Genomic DNA, 17,431 nt, shown 5'->3' with positions numbered 1-17,431 from the left:
AATAAATGTAATGATTATATAAGAAAAAATGTTCCCATAATATAGTTTCTAAGATAAATTTGTTAATAATAATAATATCCATTTATTTCAGACAGTTACATCTGTGGAAATGATAGTATTGTTACTTAAGCCTACGTTAATAACTAAAAATACTAAATTCAATTTAAAGTAATTACCCAATTCCATTAATTTAATTTCATTTATTTAACAATAACATCATATTTATACCTAAATATAAACAGGAAAGAAATATAATAAACAATGAAATGAAAAAACAACGAAACTAACAACCTGCAAACATTTAACCAATGCCACATCCATGCGAACTAGCTCCTTGTGGCGCCAATATCTACCCGCCACCGAGCGGCCGGCCGGCTGGTCGAGGCGATCTGCTGTGGTAATCTACCTTGTTTATACATTTTAAGAAAATAATAATCTTTATAGTTTTTGTTAAATGAATTGTTTATAGCATAGCGTCGCATGTTGGTACTGTAAATTATTGTCATGTACTGCACGATTTGAAGTAATTGTAACTATTTTAATGTTCTCATTTAAGTGAATCTATGTAATTCTTTTGAGAATAAAGAATATCTTTAACCCGAACTTAGACCGAGAGTCGAACTCAACTTGCAAAGTACATCACGACCTAAAATTTTGATTTTAAATCGACTGTATTTTACAGATCACATATCTGGCCTTGCGTGGGGTACTGCTCCTCTGGGCTCCCAAATACCAGCTACTTTAATCCTACAGAAGTGGGCAATTCGGATTGTCAATAACCTCACGGATCCTTTGGACCTTCGGGAGCTACGAGGGACTTCGATGCTCTCTGCGTTTTGTACTGTAAGTTCCATGAGAAGTGCTCTGACGATTTTTTCAAGATAATTCAATAATCTTATCATCGCACCTCCCGACACCATCTAGTCCATGGAGTTTACCTATTCTATTTGAAGCCGTTATTTCGTCGACAGTGTATTTTCAGATACTTGTTTTGCCACGTAACACCCAGCTGTGAAATGAAATCCCCTCCACGGTATTTCCCTAGTGCTATCACATTAAGGTCTAGGTTAAAGTAAAGTCTAGGTTAGCATATTAGCTTCAAACTAGGTTCAGTGTGAGTCCTCAACAGTAGACAGCGCCTTTTTTTTTTATTGCCCTTGTAGGCAGACGTCGACGACGACAGGTGGGCCGTAGGCTACTTGTAAAAGCTATTTAAAAAAATGTGACCAAACTTATTTGGAATAGGAATCCTTAGATCCAGTAAGATGAACTTCACACATGCACATGTTAAATGAGATTTCTTAATTCAAGTCATTCGATGTTGGACCACAGTAAATATGTTTTGATAAACAAAAGATGCACATGAGCTGAAAACAAAGCTAACATTAATTAACCTAAGACTGTGTTCTCATATTTCAATGTGAATTTAAAAATTATTATAAGTTAAACCGCTTGCGCTGCACATTTTATTTTACTATACACTATCCCATGGTAGGGCCTTTATACGGCTGATACGCGCTCATACCCTTCAAACTAGAACCAACGACTGGTTTTCGGCAGAAATAAACAAAACAGAATCTGCAAATTAATAAACTCTGAATTTCATATAAATGTACATAATACAGTGTTATTTATTGATTGTGAAAATCACGCGGGAACTATGTATTGCATGTGTTTGTTGAGAAAATAAAATAGTACCTGTTCCTTGAACCCTCTAGCGACACTCAAGATGTGTGCACACTACACTTTAGCCATTTCGCGTCAATGCTTGTACGATGGTTTCATTCAAGCCCACTCTTATCTGTTTAATACAAGAAAATATTCAAAGCTTTTTAGCAATGCTATTGAAATCCAACAGCCGTCCGGAGCTTACCGTCAACCTGTGCTTTCATATACACACATACATATATCTGCTCCTCCATTATCGTGCACGAATTTCATGACTCAAATTCAGGAAAAGTTTAGAGCTTATTGTCTGAGTAATAATTAAATTTAATTATTAAAGCAGAAACGTGAAAATGTCGTATAATTTAGTTAACAAGTTTGTTACTCGCGTTACTTGGCATTTAGCAAGCTCGCTTACGGCGCTCGGATCTAATTACGTCTAACATATAGGTGAAGGGAACTTATGTAATTTTAACATTTTCACAAAATGGTATCACGTTTGTACGCTATTATACTTACGGCGTGCTCTACGCAGAATTCGGGACAAAAACTGAATAACACACTTGTGTATATTGATTTTTGTTTACCTGGAAACCTGGAATTTAAACAGCACCTGGTGGTATAATCTCATTCGAGTACATCACACATTCCTTATTTCTCTCATGAATAAGTTAAGTATTCCGATTTGAAGTGTAGCTGTTAATGTAATCTAATAAAGATCTCATAACTAAAGCAACTTGAATGCATGCTGCTTTAGTTTAGCTTTAGAAGCAACTTGGTATCCGTTTAAAGCCAGGTGGACCGAGACAGTTCTAAGCCATTAAAATTAAAAATTTGTCATAAATAAATACATTATTTAGTAGAACAAACAGTCGTTCCTTTAATTAATCTTCACGATTCAAATATTGTACTTACGATTTAATCAAACCGTAGGGTATATATTTTTTCCGGTAATTAAGTTAATCTATTTCCGAACCCGGCACTAAGCACTGTGACGAGTTTTAAAAGAGCGAACGGAAGACTAAGCTCTTGTTTCGCCGGTTATTCGTGTGAGAGCACACAAGTTGTTGTCTGTCGAGGACCACCACTATGTACAAAGATTGTCTTGTCAAGAGCAGCCGAGCTCGGTGGTTCAGTGCGACTCACTCCGTGCTACGCGCCGGACGCTACGCCATTCGTTCGAAGACGCGTAGCGCCGTAGCTCGCGCACCCGCTACGTTACTTCTACAAAAACTTTACTAGTAAAAATTTGACTCGAATTTAATGTTTTTAGTTGTGTTTTTAAATAATCAAACGATTTGATATTTTTAGAAGTGGATAATTTTTCGAGAATAATTTGTAAGTATTGAGTTTAATTATTCTGTTTAACCACCTGGACCATCAATCACGCTAAAATGATACATTATTAAAAACTTTAATTACATAATTAATTAATACCAAGATACAAAAATATCAATACAAACAGTCATAAGTTAATGTTGTATTTTTTCATTACAAAAATAAGCATCTCATTTAATTTCAAATATTTATGTTTCTGTTTTGCAAACATTACATTTAATCGGCAGACGGTAAAGTTTGAATCATCGTAACAAAGAAATGAACGACAATGATGTTACTCGTACAGAATCTCTCAATTTATATCGACATCCCTTGTTTGTATCTCTGAAATCGCTTTACCTTAGCAGCTCAGATGAAAGGAAAAAATAATTAGCTGCGTTAATAAAACCGCTTTGTAGTCAAAATAATAGCCCCTTGTTTTAAAGAAAGAGAATTTTAAATGCAATGGATCGTAGTTGTGTGTACTTTGAACGAAAGTAGATTTTTAAATGAGTAACTTAATCAAGAGACTCTTCTTAATGTATTTGGCGTCCTACTGAGAAAATTCAAAATCGAAAATCTGAATATTTTTGCAGATATATAAATAAAAATAAATTAAAATTTATTAAGGAAACCTCGATTAAAACTATAAATGTACACATTTACAATATAAATAAATTCTAACATGAAATTAAAAATGAAAATTCTACATTTTACTGTAAAAATATTTCCAATATTTTCATAATTAAAACTTCATTGTGGGAATATGTAATACGTGCGTATCTCATATTACGTGAAAGAAACTCGCAGGTGAACGATAATCGACCATTAATATTAATCAGTTGCAAGGTACAGTTTGAAAATGAAAATGAAAATGAAAAAATATGAATGAAAATGAAAAAATATTTATTGCTTCAACTTATAAATTAAACATACAGAGTTTGGAATCTCCTTTTAAGCTAAATACTTGCTTGTTTAGGAAATACCGCTTAATTATTGAAATACAGTTAGTTATAAATCAACGCTGAATTTGTTGAGTATGATACCTAAACGAAATCTTGTCGACTTCAGTTTTCAAGTTGGACTGACTAACGCTCGTTCTATGAGTGATATCTACAGGTTCCGATAACTGTTATAAAGTGTAGATAAATGTGTTTAATGACGCATATTTATTTAATTATTAATCTGTATCAATTAAGCTAGGTGTAAAAAAACACTTAAAAGTTTGAAATTTACGTGAAATTATTTTGAAACGAAGTTCCTTATGGAACGATGCGGAGGGGTACGCTAACCGGAAAAAAACGTCCGTAACGTAAGATTTTTTTTAGTAATGCACACAGTGTACGACTCAACTTTGTAATAACGTACAAAAAATAACATATTTTGTTATCATTCATTGACCACGATCTCAGAGCGTTCGTTTGCACAATACACTAATACTAATGCAAACAACCGTGAATGAAGTTTTCCACAATAAGTTCGCACGTTACCGAATGACCGTGGGTTGTTGCGAAACCTCCAGTTTTATTTTCTTTATACCTCGAATAGAACTTAACATTAATATTTTTATAATAAGAAACTTCGTTCCTATCCGGTGTCCCACGACACCACAGATCTTTTTTTTACCAACTTAGCTTCCAGCAATACAGTTTTCGACTTAGGAAGGTTTTTTTGAACTGAACTGCAAATGTCAGGTGCGTAATAACATATTGCCGTTTCACTTTTCTCAAAATTAAGATTTCAACTAAGACTTCAACCCAAGACTAAATCATTCGTACTATTATTACGTACTATTTATTACTACTTAATATTTGGTCGATCTTAAGTCATATTGATAAATAAACAAAAACACATCTGAGCAACAGCCATCCCCGAAATATAGAGAACCATTAAAAGCGTAAAAAGAGCTATCAGGATGTTTATGATTTCAACTTTCTACGCGTCGAATTTATTATGCAGTAATAAGTTCTAAGATGAGATTTCTTTAAATATTTATCTAAAAAATAATAGTCTAAAGCCTCAAAGAAAAAATTTCTAAATCTGAATATTTGATAGATATAGCAAGACAAGAGCGATTTTAGTAATTAGTATAAATATATGCACATACACACACACACGCATATATATATGCGTGTGTGTTTAGCAGTAGGCAGCGGCTCGGCTCTGCTCCCGGCATTGCTGAAGTCCATGGGCGACGGTAACCACTTACCATCAGGTGGGCCGTACGCTCGGCTGCCTACAAAGGCAATAAAAAATATATATATATATTGATTAGACTTCACTCAACAACTCAAAACTCAAAAAATTCGTACCGTGATTTTTTTTCGAACATACAGAGCAAATAGTCTAATTTTAAATTTAAATGAATTAAAACGCATGCCCAACAGTTATTAGTCTATTCAATTCAATTTCTTTGAGTTCATTTGAACAAAGTGTTTTCTTTGAAATACTCAGAGTTGAAATTAAATTACTTTATCCACCCGTCACGGATAAAATATTTATCCCGCTCACGAAATAATTCAAATTCTAATTTCTGAACGTTATCCTGTTTTAATAAAAGCGTATTAATTGTACGGCTCATTTACGAAATAAACAGCAATACGAAATGACACGATAAAATTAGTTTTTGAAGTTTTAATTAAGTACATGACCTCGCTTCCATTAATGATACGTTTTCAATTGATTTCTTCAAAAGTAAGCTATAGCTATAAGTAGGCTTATAACAGATATTTTCACTAAAAGATAAGTAGATATAGCAAGCTACGACAGATATTTTCACTAAACAATTAAATACCGACTTTCTTTTTTCACTGGATTGAAGGAACCGATCACATATTTTAAATTTAACATTTTTCTTATTATTGACAAACACAATACACACACACACAAATAAAAATGTTTTGATAAAAAAAATATGAAATTTTTTATCAAAACATTTTTATTATTATTAACAGTAATTTGCACTTAAACAACAAAGTTTATATTCGTTTTCGTAAACACATCACTCACATAAGTTCCAACAAACGGCATAGACAGTAGAATAGACTTATAACATATTTTTGGCTAAGGAATCATGAGTAATGTAAGATAAAGCCATTTTATTTGTCCATAACCACAGGCCAAAAATTATAAATACTCAATGATTAGACATTCTACGTCAAATTTAATTGTCTGTGTCTTCAAGCGCTCATGTAGGTTTATCTTTTTTTTTTTTTTATTGCTTAGATGGGTGAACGAGCTCACAGCCCACCTGGTGTTAAGTGGTTACTGGAGCCCATAGACATCTACAACGCAAATGTGCCACCCACCTTGAGATATAAGTTCTAAGGTCTCAAATATAGTTACAACGGTTGACCCACCCTTCAAACCGAAACGCATACTGCTTCACGGCAGAAATTTAATAGGCAGGGTGGTGGTACCTGCCCGCGCGGACTAACAAGAGATCCTACCACCAGTAAAGATCTTCGTATTTGAATCAATTTAGAGGCATTTTTTTGTGATAAAATTAATTAGGTCATTAATACATACGGTACAATACAACATAGACACGTGCTGCAAACTGAGACAGACGGCTTTAAGCATATTCCAAAAATATGGAAAATACATTTATAGTCGTCTATTTAATAATGCATTGTTTAGGAATAGCTTGATACAGAACACACAGCTCACAGCGAAAAACATTATTCGCATCGAAAATATGTAAGATGGTAGTCCAGCGGATATTATTCGCATCGAAAATATGTAAGATGGTAGTCTAGCGGATATTATTCGCATCGAAAATATGTAAGATGGTAGTCTTATAATATATACTAATTTCGAATAGCTCGCTGAAATTCGCTCGTCCTTCTCTTGAAACTTTAAACGAAATGCTAAAATCAGAATGCTTGCTATTAATAGCCTAACATTACCTCGGCTCTTGATACAAAAGAGTTGGCTGACGTCAAATAAACAACAACTGTCAAACGGGAAAAAGTTTTTTTGAATAGCACTCAACACTCGAAATTCTATTGTACACTGGAAAACTCATTCTATTTTCTGATATTAGCTCTGTAGTAAACAAATTAAAATAAAAAGTGTAGTGTAACAGCTATTGCTAATGTCGATAAAAGTATTATTTTTAAATATTTTCCTGTTATAAAATATTTAAATATAGCCACTCTTAGCTATTCGCAGGAGATACTAAATAATATTCTATAAATAAAATCGATGCTGACAGGTTGCGGCACTAAAATTGAAACAAATATTTCGTTGAAAAACTCGGAACGAATTCTAAACGAAAAGACGTTACTATTAAAGGAATACATAAATATGTAGCTCATCTTTAAGGATATTTAAGTGTAAGTCTAATTTAGATTTAATACTTTTTTTAACAATATATTAGGTCAGTATTCATTGAAGTATTTAAAAGTAGTAAGTTAAAAACTTAATCTCCTTATATTAGTTATTAATGTATAACATAAATAAATAAACAATTCATTAAAGTCACAATTAATCTTGGTATTTTCCAAATATCCGACATTATGATTTTGCTTGTAGTGTAATTAATTCTCTACTGCATTGTAATATTGGAAGATCGAATATTGTTGGCGTCAACCTATGTAGGCATATTATACGTCCTTCTACAAAAACCCAAGATTATTATAAGCTAGGTAGAAAACTAGCTAAAGAATAATACTGCTACAGATTCAGCGGCTATAATATTAAAGATCTTTTAATCTACATCATACGGTGTAGCATTCGCACAGGTATGTGACACCATCCTGCTTATTTTTGTCGAAATAAATTTAATTAGTAATAAGTTAAATTTTTGTGATCGAAAATAAAGACAATAATTTAATAATAGTGGGCAATAAACTCGTTTACCTATCTGGGCAATAAAACTAGTTGAGTCACCACAAAACGCAGTCATGGTGAGTGCCATTACTATATCAATAAATTACTGACATCCTAATCATGAGTACTCGTGAATACACTTCACCTTGCGCATTACGTGTACACTTCACGTTGCGCACTTTCGAATTACGTACGTGCTCGGCTTCGAACCTGCAACCCCTTGCACGAAAGCCTAATACTACCGGATTATAAGCATGTATTTTTCCAAGTGTAAATAATAAGAACAAACACAACATAAAAACATTGCCACCGATAAACGAACAAGTCGTTGGACTTTTTGTTGATTAGTTGCTTGTAAGTTACTATTTGTTTGGAGTTTGTCAGGGTGTCCCCAAACTCCACCGTATTCATGCCTCCGTTGAGTAATTACTGCCCGATCAATCGGTACATGTTTATTTAATGGAACTTGTAACTCCCGTATTTGTAACCTCAATTTATATTCAGTGGCATTACCGTAATTACGAACAGACTAGCACGAAATCTTTTGATATTGTAGCCGTTTGTGGATAGAAATCGTTGTCGTTGTGCTTAATGTACCTGTTGATGAAACAATTTGATAGTAATCACACAATGTAGCGTCCATGATCTGTTTTGTGGGTGAGTGTTAATAAATCAACTGAAACATTAAATTGAGATTTGTGAATATTTATTTAGATTTGAGATTTGTGCAACTACATAACATTCAATATCCTGTAAGCTAGTCCACGTTTCTAGAACAATAAAAATCACTGGAATAGAGAGTCGTGGCAACAAATTGGATTTCTTTTGCAAACTCTGCGAATGCAAAGTTCAAAATCGTTAGACATGCGAATTGTATCATTCTTTTTTCGTAATGACAATTCGTATTGTTAATAAATTATCTTTCATTTTCTTTTGGCTTTTTTTTTTCAAAGCATCATAACAGTTCATTACAAGTCACGGATTAGTATTAAAGGAAAATATTAAATATCTCAAATTCAAATTCAAAATCATTTATTTCAACTTAGATGTCAGTATGACACACTTGTTGAATGTCAAAATACAAATAACAATGTTAACTCTACCACCGGTTCCAAAAAAAGCCACAGTCCTGAGAAGAACCGGCGAAACAAACTCAGCGGGCTTTTTTTTTTTTTTTTGTTTTTTCTCATATATTTTCTTTTTTTTAAATAAATAGAAATATTCACAATAAAAGAAAAAACAAGTTTTTTTTTTTTTTTTTTTATTGCCCTTGTAGGCAGACGAGCATACGGCCCACCTGATGGTGAGTGGTTACCGTCGCCCATGGACTTCAGCAAAGTCAAAAAAATACAATTAAAAATAATAATAATAATAATGAAAAATGAAAAGGCCAGGAGCGAGCGCCTCATTCCCACGTAGTGCCATCTAGTAAATAATCCTTAACTTTATAATATGCCTTGTTGCACAAACGTTCCTTAACAGTTTTCTTAAATCTATGAACAGGTAGTAGTTGAACGTTTAGTGGGATCTTGTTGAAAAGCTGTACACCCAGCCCCCTAAAAGAGTTGCTTATTTTCTTAATTCGAGCCGCCGGCAACGCAAGCCTATGTTTGTTCCTAGTGTTCACATTGTGCAAATCGCAGACTCTGGGGAATTCTTCAATGTTTTTACGCACGTACAATAAATTTTCAAAAATGTATTGGGACGCTAAAGTTAGAATTTTGATTTCCTTAAACTTGTCCCTCAAGGATTCCCTCGGGTGCATATTATAAATAGCACGAATAGCCCTCTTCTGCAGGATGAAAATCGTTTCGACATCGGCAGCATTGCCCCATAGCAAAATGCCATAGGACATAACACTATGAAAATAACTAAAATAAACCAGGCGTGCCGTATCTTCATTAATATACATTCGTATTTTTTTTACCGCAAACGCTGCAGAACTAAGCCTACTCGCTAACTTGCATATGTGAGGACCCCACTGCAGCTTGGAATCAACTGTTATACCAAGAAAAACTGTCGAATCCACAAGCTCCAGTGTCTCTCCACTTACAGTAATATTAGTGTCAACTTGTCTAACATTAGGTGTGGTAAATTTTATACATTTTGTTTTTTTGTTATTTAATAACAGATTATTAACACTAAACCAATGTACCACGCGCGAGATAGCATCATTCACCGAATAATACGACCTCGTGACGGGTTTCAATAAACTTAGGTAAATCATTGATATATACAAGAAAAAGGAAGGGACCCAATATGGAACCCTGAGGAACACCCATATTAAGTAAGACACCGGAAGATCTGGTTCCTTTAACGTCTACTTTTTGGATTCTTCCGGATAAATAAGATTTAATAAGTTCTAATGAAACGCCCCTAATACCATAATGGTGTAATTTCCTCAACAATGTATTATGCTCAACACAATCAAAAGCTTTAGATAAGTCGCAGAAAACCCCAAGGGCATTATGCGACTCTTCCCAAGCCTGAAAAATATTTTTAATGAGATCTACACCTGCATCAATAGTTGACCGACCTCTAGTGAATCCATATTGTTTGTTATGAAGCAGGTTATTGGAATTGAAGTGGTTCAAAAGTTGTTCCAGAATAATTTTTTCAAAAATTTTACTCAATGTAGGTAGTACTGAAATGGGCCTAAAGTTAGAGGGGTCAAAAGTACTACCAGATTTAAATAAAGGTATTATTTTACTATATTTCATTAGATCAGGAAACACACCACCATCAATACAGTCATTAAATATTGTAGCAAGGTAAGGTGCAATTATATCAATAATGGATTTTATAACATTAATTGAAATTCCCCATAAATCACCAGTTTTCTTAATATTAATGAGCTTAGCTCAGATCGGCGTTGTCTACTCCTTAGTCATATTCACGAAAATCTCTTCTAACCATTATTAAAATTATAAGACAACTAACTAACCCGGCAGACTTCGTAGTGCCTCAATCGATAAATAAAAGACCTGAGCTTTTGTATAAAATAAACTTAAAACAAACAAAAGAAATCCGTCCGACGGGGGACACATCAAAGGAAAAACAAAATTGTTTGTTTTTATATAATTCCGAGCATTTTCATATTGTTTCACATTTTAAACCTTCTCTGGACTTCCACAAATAATTAAAGATCAAAATTAGCCAAATCGGTCCAGCCGTTCTCGAGTTTTCGCGAGACTAACGAACAGCAATTCATTTTTGATAATAACAGTAAACAGCGATTACTCTTCAGCCAATCAATTACTTCGCCGAAAATCTCCTTTTGAGCAGCCATCACTGAGAAGGTCGAGGACGGCATAAGCAGAGAGATTGAATGTCCCACGTTCGCACGTCGTCGCAGCGCTATCTACCCGCTCGCAGTCATTAACGGCAGTGTTGTTGTCCGAACTTATTATCGTTTAATTTATGATCACACATTACCGCTTAAGGCGCCATTAAGCCGTGCCGGGAAAGACCCCGGGAATAAATAAACCGACGAAGTTCGCATGATGAACAGCCCCGAACTCGACTCGCACGGCCCAGCACGTGCCCCTTAATTTGCTGTCGTCGCGGACCATAAAACGTTTATTGTTTTGTATGATGTTGTTTTTTTAATAAATTCATTAAGCGATAAACGTAGGGATAGGAAAATTACTGGTGGTGGGACCTCTTGAGAGTCCGCGCGGGTGGGTACCACCACCCTGCCTATTTCTGCCGTGAAGCAGTAATGCGTTTCGGTTTGAAGGGTCGGACAGCTGTTGTAACTGTACTTGAGACCTCAAAACTGATATCTCAAAGTGGGTGGCGCGTTTTATGTTGTAGATGTATATGGGCTCCAGTAACCACTTAACATTAGGTGAGCTGTGAGCAATAAAAAAATATCTAGGCATTTCTTTAGATTTAGTACTTTAGAAGGGCTATCGAACGAGTGACTGGGTCCATCAAGGCTTGAATGATAGAATGGACGGTAGTACCAAGATAATAAAGTTCAATTTCACACGTGTCGACGACTACTACCATCTTACAACGTGCAGAGTGTCCGTTGTAACCTAATAGTGCTGAAAATTCGACAGTCCAGTCTTCGTTTAAAAATGCTTACAGGATGTCGCAAAACAATTGTATGGACATTAAACAATGAGTGGCAATCTGCGCTCATGGACATCAGCAATGCTAAAAAGACAGTTGAGTCGTTGCCTACTAGCTCAACATTTTCAAACTTCGAAGAACATATTTGTGTGTGTCCGGATAATGAAGAAGGGAATTCGTTCCTGAGCCAGATATTTTGTAGAAAAATGATCTTTAAATCATGATTGTAGATAATCACAGTGTGTTCAGTTAGCATATTTTTTACCATCGCACCGCCCGCCACCGGAGTAGAGTTCATCCATACTACCTGGAGCCACTGCGGTCATCCACAGTGCGTTTCCAGAGATCTTTTTTGCCACGTACCATCCGGCTATGGAATGAGCTCCCCTCCTCGGTGTTTCCCGAGCGCTATGACATGTCCTTCTTCAAACGAGGCTTGTGGAGAGTATTAAGCGGTAGGCAGCGGCTTGGCTCTGCCCCTGGCATTGCTGAAGTCCATGGGCGACGGTAACCACTCACCATCAGGTGGGCCGTATGCCCGTCTGCCTACAAAGGCAATAAAAAAAAAAAAAAAAAAAAATATTTGAATTCTATTTCAGTGGCTGGTGATGGGATGTTAAAATGCTGATAATGGGATCGCTAAATCGTAAAAAAAAAACATTTATTCTGAAACTTCTCTTTAGCAATAAATAAACTACTTAACGTAACTTATTAATAATCAACGATTTAGCGATCCCATTATCTTAAGAATTCAATTCATAATTTATTATAAAGTATTCTGAATCGAAACAATAAGTCAACGCACCAATAAATTACTTTAAAAAAATAATCGAATAAGTCTATTTATTCGAATGGAACATATACATAAATGGAATAGATACATCGAACTTCGTTAAGAGACAGCCCTTTGCTGATTTGTATTTATCATTTTTATTCATAAAGATGGGCATAGAACATTACGGCCCATCTGAAATCTATAGATATAATGGCGTAGATGTCCAAATGTAATTGAGACTTCGACCTTGGGTCGTGGTGAAATTCACACCGATTTGTCTACGACTTTGAGCATTACAAAACATTGTACCGAAAAATCTCTGTTATAAACTTCAAACGCCGTTATGCATGGATAAGTTAGATTATAAGTTTGCGTGTAGGTGACAATAAGGTACATAGTTCACATTGCCACAAACATGCCCTTACATTGTCATTGCAGACCATTATGAGGACCTTAACAGCAAAGGATGACAACAAAAGGTCTACAGAATATAATAGCGGAGTTGTTAACCGAAATTGTTCATAAAGCTCACCACATCGCATTTCAGAAACCCAGCCTAAAACTAAATAAATATAATAATATAGTTACCAGAGAAGAATTTCAGAGAACGAATTTTACTATGAGAACATCGTCACTAGCGTTAATAAAATGATGATCACATCTCTATCGATTTTCTGTCTTTCGATCGACAGCTGCTCACAGATCTGAAGAATTTCAAAATTGAAATAGCCAACAATAAATTATTTTTCAAACTCCTTTCTATTTTGTCTGAACTGTGTTAATAACAACATAAGCCGTCTAACCGATTTATTTGTTTTAATTAAACATTATAGTTTATTAATTTTAATCTTTAGTTTAAAATTTAGTGCTTATTTAAAATTATATTTCAAATAAACATTAACGAGATATATTCGTCGTATCACACAAATTTAAAGCAGCTTATGAAATTATCGGCGTTATCTTATAAAAAAAATTTTCCATTTCGCTTATTACAAAAAGAAGCGAGATTTCTTCGTTCTATTAAAATCGAGGTAATATACAGTCCCAAAGTTTGAGAACACTTAATTCTCAATTCTGGATTCATTCCATATTTCACAATTTCACAAGTAATTTAACTTCGCGCTTAAAGACAGACAAAGGCGCACATCATTTTTATATAATAAATTCATCGTATTTTAAGCGTATTCAATATTGATTATAATTCCCATCGGTACGGTAATATTACAGAGCCTTATTTGAATAATATAAAACAAGAGCAACCAATTAAATTCAATTTAGAAGGGTTAAATTCTAAAATTTACTCTCGACTTTCCACTCGACCGGTGTTTAACTTTATATTTACTCAACAAGAATTAAACAAATGAAAATACATTATGGAGACAAAAACAGTGAATTTGCTTTAACGGAGAACCGAGAGGAATTTGTCTAGACATACTTTGTCCCTTCGAAAATGTACTCTACGTGCTTAAGTTTAAATTTAATATCGCTTGAATGAGTTACATTCAAGCAAGAATTTTGAAATAAAAAGACACAGTTCTAAAACGTGTAGCTTCTTTTCTCTGGACAGTAAAGTTCAAATCGCAACAATAAAGGTGGGTCAAGATTACCTAGACATTCAGACGATAAGCGTCCAGTCGTTACAGAGGTTGTCGTAGACCCTCAAAATATAAACATCATCCAGATGTCACAGATAAGCGAGGGAAGCTCTTTGCCCTAATGGGAGATTACCCCCAACCGAACATATTGCGAGCCCACCCCGATCTCGTGACTTATTGAATGGAAATTTTTCAAGATCTGATAAAACTTGAAGAAAGTCGATAAATTCAAAAGTTTCCTTTCAGATACAGCCCATTGAAAAGTAGTCGTACAATACAAAATATCTTGCCATATTCAGCATGACAAAGTTATTTCTCTGAACGTGAATAGTTCAACTGGGTTATGCTGTTAAGTTTTAAAGGGTATCAAGATGACCACAATCTAAAAATTGATTGGAAATAACGAATATAATCATATTATATTAGATTTATATAAAAAAAATAGGTTGAGATACTAAAGCCGTTTCTTGTTTTTATTAGAATCCCCCCAACCCTATGTTATTCGAGTTTAAAAAGAGCCTTTTACTGGTAGGCAGTGATTTTGCTGTTTGAAGGGACGTTAGCCACTTACGTTCTTTAGGGTTCCGTGGATTAATGGCAAAACACGTTATTTCCTTTTACTTTCGTCTCTCCATCTATTTGTCTGTGTCTGTCATCGCTTATATTATCTTCGGAGTGTTCATTGGTATTATGTAGATTTGATTTGAAATTTTTGAATATAGTTTGAGGAATAATACTCTCAAGTAGTTCTGTCTCCAACAGTAGACAGCTGCTAACTGATGACGATGTATCGAAATTAAAAAAATATATAGCGTAAAATAAGTACGAAAATATTATAGAAGAAATATTAAACAAGCCTTAGGGTATTTTATATACTCGTAGATTCTAAAAAAATGTATGTAGGTTTCTGAATTAGTTTTAAACTTAAATCAGTAATTACGGAAGTTAAGCACTTCTAAATTAGTAAAAAGTCATCATCATCCTCACTAATAGAATTTTATTCTCATTTGATTATTACAGTTTAAAACATTTCACGGTACTTAAAGTTTCAATGAAAGCTAGTTTCAATAAATTGTATTATCTCCAAAATCAATGTAATGCTTACGTCCGGCTTGCTCGTTTCGAGTGAAGCAACTATTAATAGCTGGAACTCAATACCCCATTTAACATTTCTAAAATGGAATAATACCGTGTTTTATTTTGGAAGGTGGTATTACTGGTGGCCCGAAGGCCTTTCCAGTTTCACTAGGACGGGTAGCCGAGCACGAGGTCAAATAGGAGGTCCGAGATTTGCTAAAAGCTACCTGAGCGCATCCGTAGAAGATCTAACAGCTCAAGGGCAGCTGAGTCGCGACTGCATTTACTACCGCACCGGAATCGCGTTGAAATGATCAGACGAGAAACTCAGTTGGCTTGTGTATGGGTTGGGTTTCACGTCGATATCTTTTGACAAGTTCGACGGGTACGGTTACAAGGGTTATATCTACCTAATACTAGAGCTGTAGACGTCTAATGCCAATTAGTGGATCAGATGGATTCGTAAGGGCGTGTTTAGGGTGTTGAAGATGACTGGCTTCTGCGTGAGCCGGAGTCGAGGAGTAGTCAGCGGCGGCTACAATGAGAAGATTTTCATGACGCACGGTCTTTACACTCTTTACATGTGGGCGGAATGTCATGGCTGCAGTGGTAGATTTCACTTTGATGGATGACACAATTATGAGAGAGAGAGAGAGAGAGAGAGAGAGGGAGAGAGGGAGAGAGAGAGAGAAAGAGAGAGCGAGAGAGAGAGAGAGAGAGAGAGAGAGAGAGAGAGAGAGAGATCACTATTACAAATCAGGGGCTGCGGCAATCACATCACATAAGCTAGACTTTATACGACTAGCTCGTTTATAAACGACCAAAATCAATTCACTTTTAGTTCTTATAAGCAGCAAGAGACGACATTCAATACTTCTCGACAATAACTCGGTATACCGCAAGCTGTACGGTTTTGTCGGTACTAATTAGGTTGGCCTAATGAATACAGGGCGGGGCTCATCCGTAGTTGTCTGGGTAATTAACAGCTGAGATAGGAAATATTAATATTTATAAACCTCGTAACTTCGAAGATAAATTTTCGTTATACGTCGAGACGGGCCCGAAGTGGCGCTATGAATTTTACATACGATTTTATGATCGCCTAATCAACGGAGATTTTATACGTATTTTATTGGAAAAGTTACTCATTTTTTATAGCAATCATTAATCAATGCTGTTGATGATTTATCAACATCGGCTATAATAATAATATGGTAACATAAAGCTGTGAAATTAAACCCGGTTAATGGAAAACCGATTGAACAAAAATGAAAAATCTAAAACTGCCAAAAAAAAAAAATTGAGTACCGAATATTCTTAACCGAGTATTCCGAGCCATTATCTACACAAGCTCGTAGAAGTCAAGCACCATGACATGAGATGTAAAATATTTCCATTCAAATAATAAAGTATGCTGAAGGCGGGACCGCAGTACATTTAATATGCAATAACATAACAAAGGGTGTTTTATTACACGTTATATTTATGAAACTTAACGGTCACGAATAAAAATTTCGCGTTGTTAAATCTGATTTTATTTTTATTGCGTCAACAAAAACAAATCGCTTTATGTAAAGATTTAAATTTCAGTGTAACGCCGAGGGGCAGAGGCCCGTCTGTAATAAGGCGGATGTTTTTATTACAGCGCCCCCCTCTAATAAGCGGACAGTCATTGTTTGTTCACAAACAATTTCATCCCGTTTCGTAATTTTACACCTAACAAAATTAGTGAGGCTAAATAACTAGATAAAACCGGTCGAGTGCGATCGAACTACATATAGAGACGAGTTCCGTGCTCAAGATAAATATTAAAATTAAAAATTGACCACTTCAATATTTTTTTCGTTTTTAATTAGAGTAAATTAGATTTAAGTAGAGTAAAGTTAGGAGGTATTTTTTTCGCAGTCAGAAATATGTACCACAGCCCTGCGATTAGCGAAGGGTACTATTATTAGAACTTCAGAAGTGATTTACGGCGAGAGAGCGAGAGAGAGAGAGAATATGTTTAATTGTACACAAAAATATACAAAAATGCAAAACATTAAATACTAAACAGTACAATGGGAAGAGCGATCTCTTCCAGGCAACT

The 17,431-nt window shown here is 34.9% G+C and overlaps 1 protein-coding gene across 2 annotated transcripts in view; it reads left to right on the top strand.

The window, feature by feature from the left end:
- Positions 1-2,798: 2,798 nt before the first annotated feature.
- Positions 2,799-17,431, top strand: part of LOC101742463 (lachesin) — a 69,391-nt gene continuing 54,758 nt past the window's right edge. The window contains exons 1-2 of one of the 2 annotated variants that reach the window (XM_062668645.1): positions 2,805-2,906; positions 2,977-3,003. The gene's annotated coding sequence lies outside the window, so the exon portion shown is untranslated. Of the gene's footprint in view, positions 3,004-17,431 lie in introns of both variants that reach the window. The other variant, XM_012693732.4, reaches the window with a different exon arrangement.

Source organism: Bombyx mori, chromosome 5 (genome assembly GCF_030269925.1).
Source record: "Bombyx mori chromosome 5, ASM3026992v2".
Lineage (NCBI taxonomy): Eukaryota > Metazoa > Arthropoda > Insecta > Lepidoptera > Bombycidae > Bombyx > Bombyx mori.
This window is presented reverse-complemented; position numbering and strand designations above follow the sequence as displayed.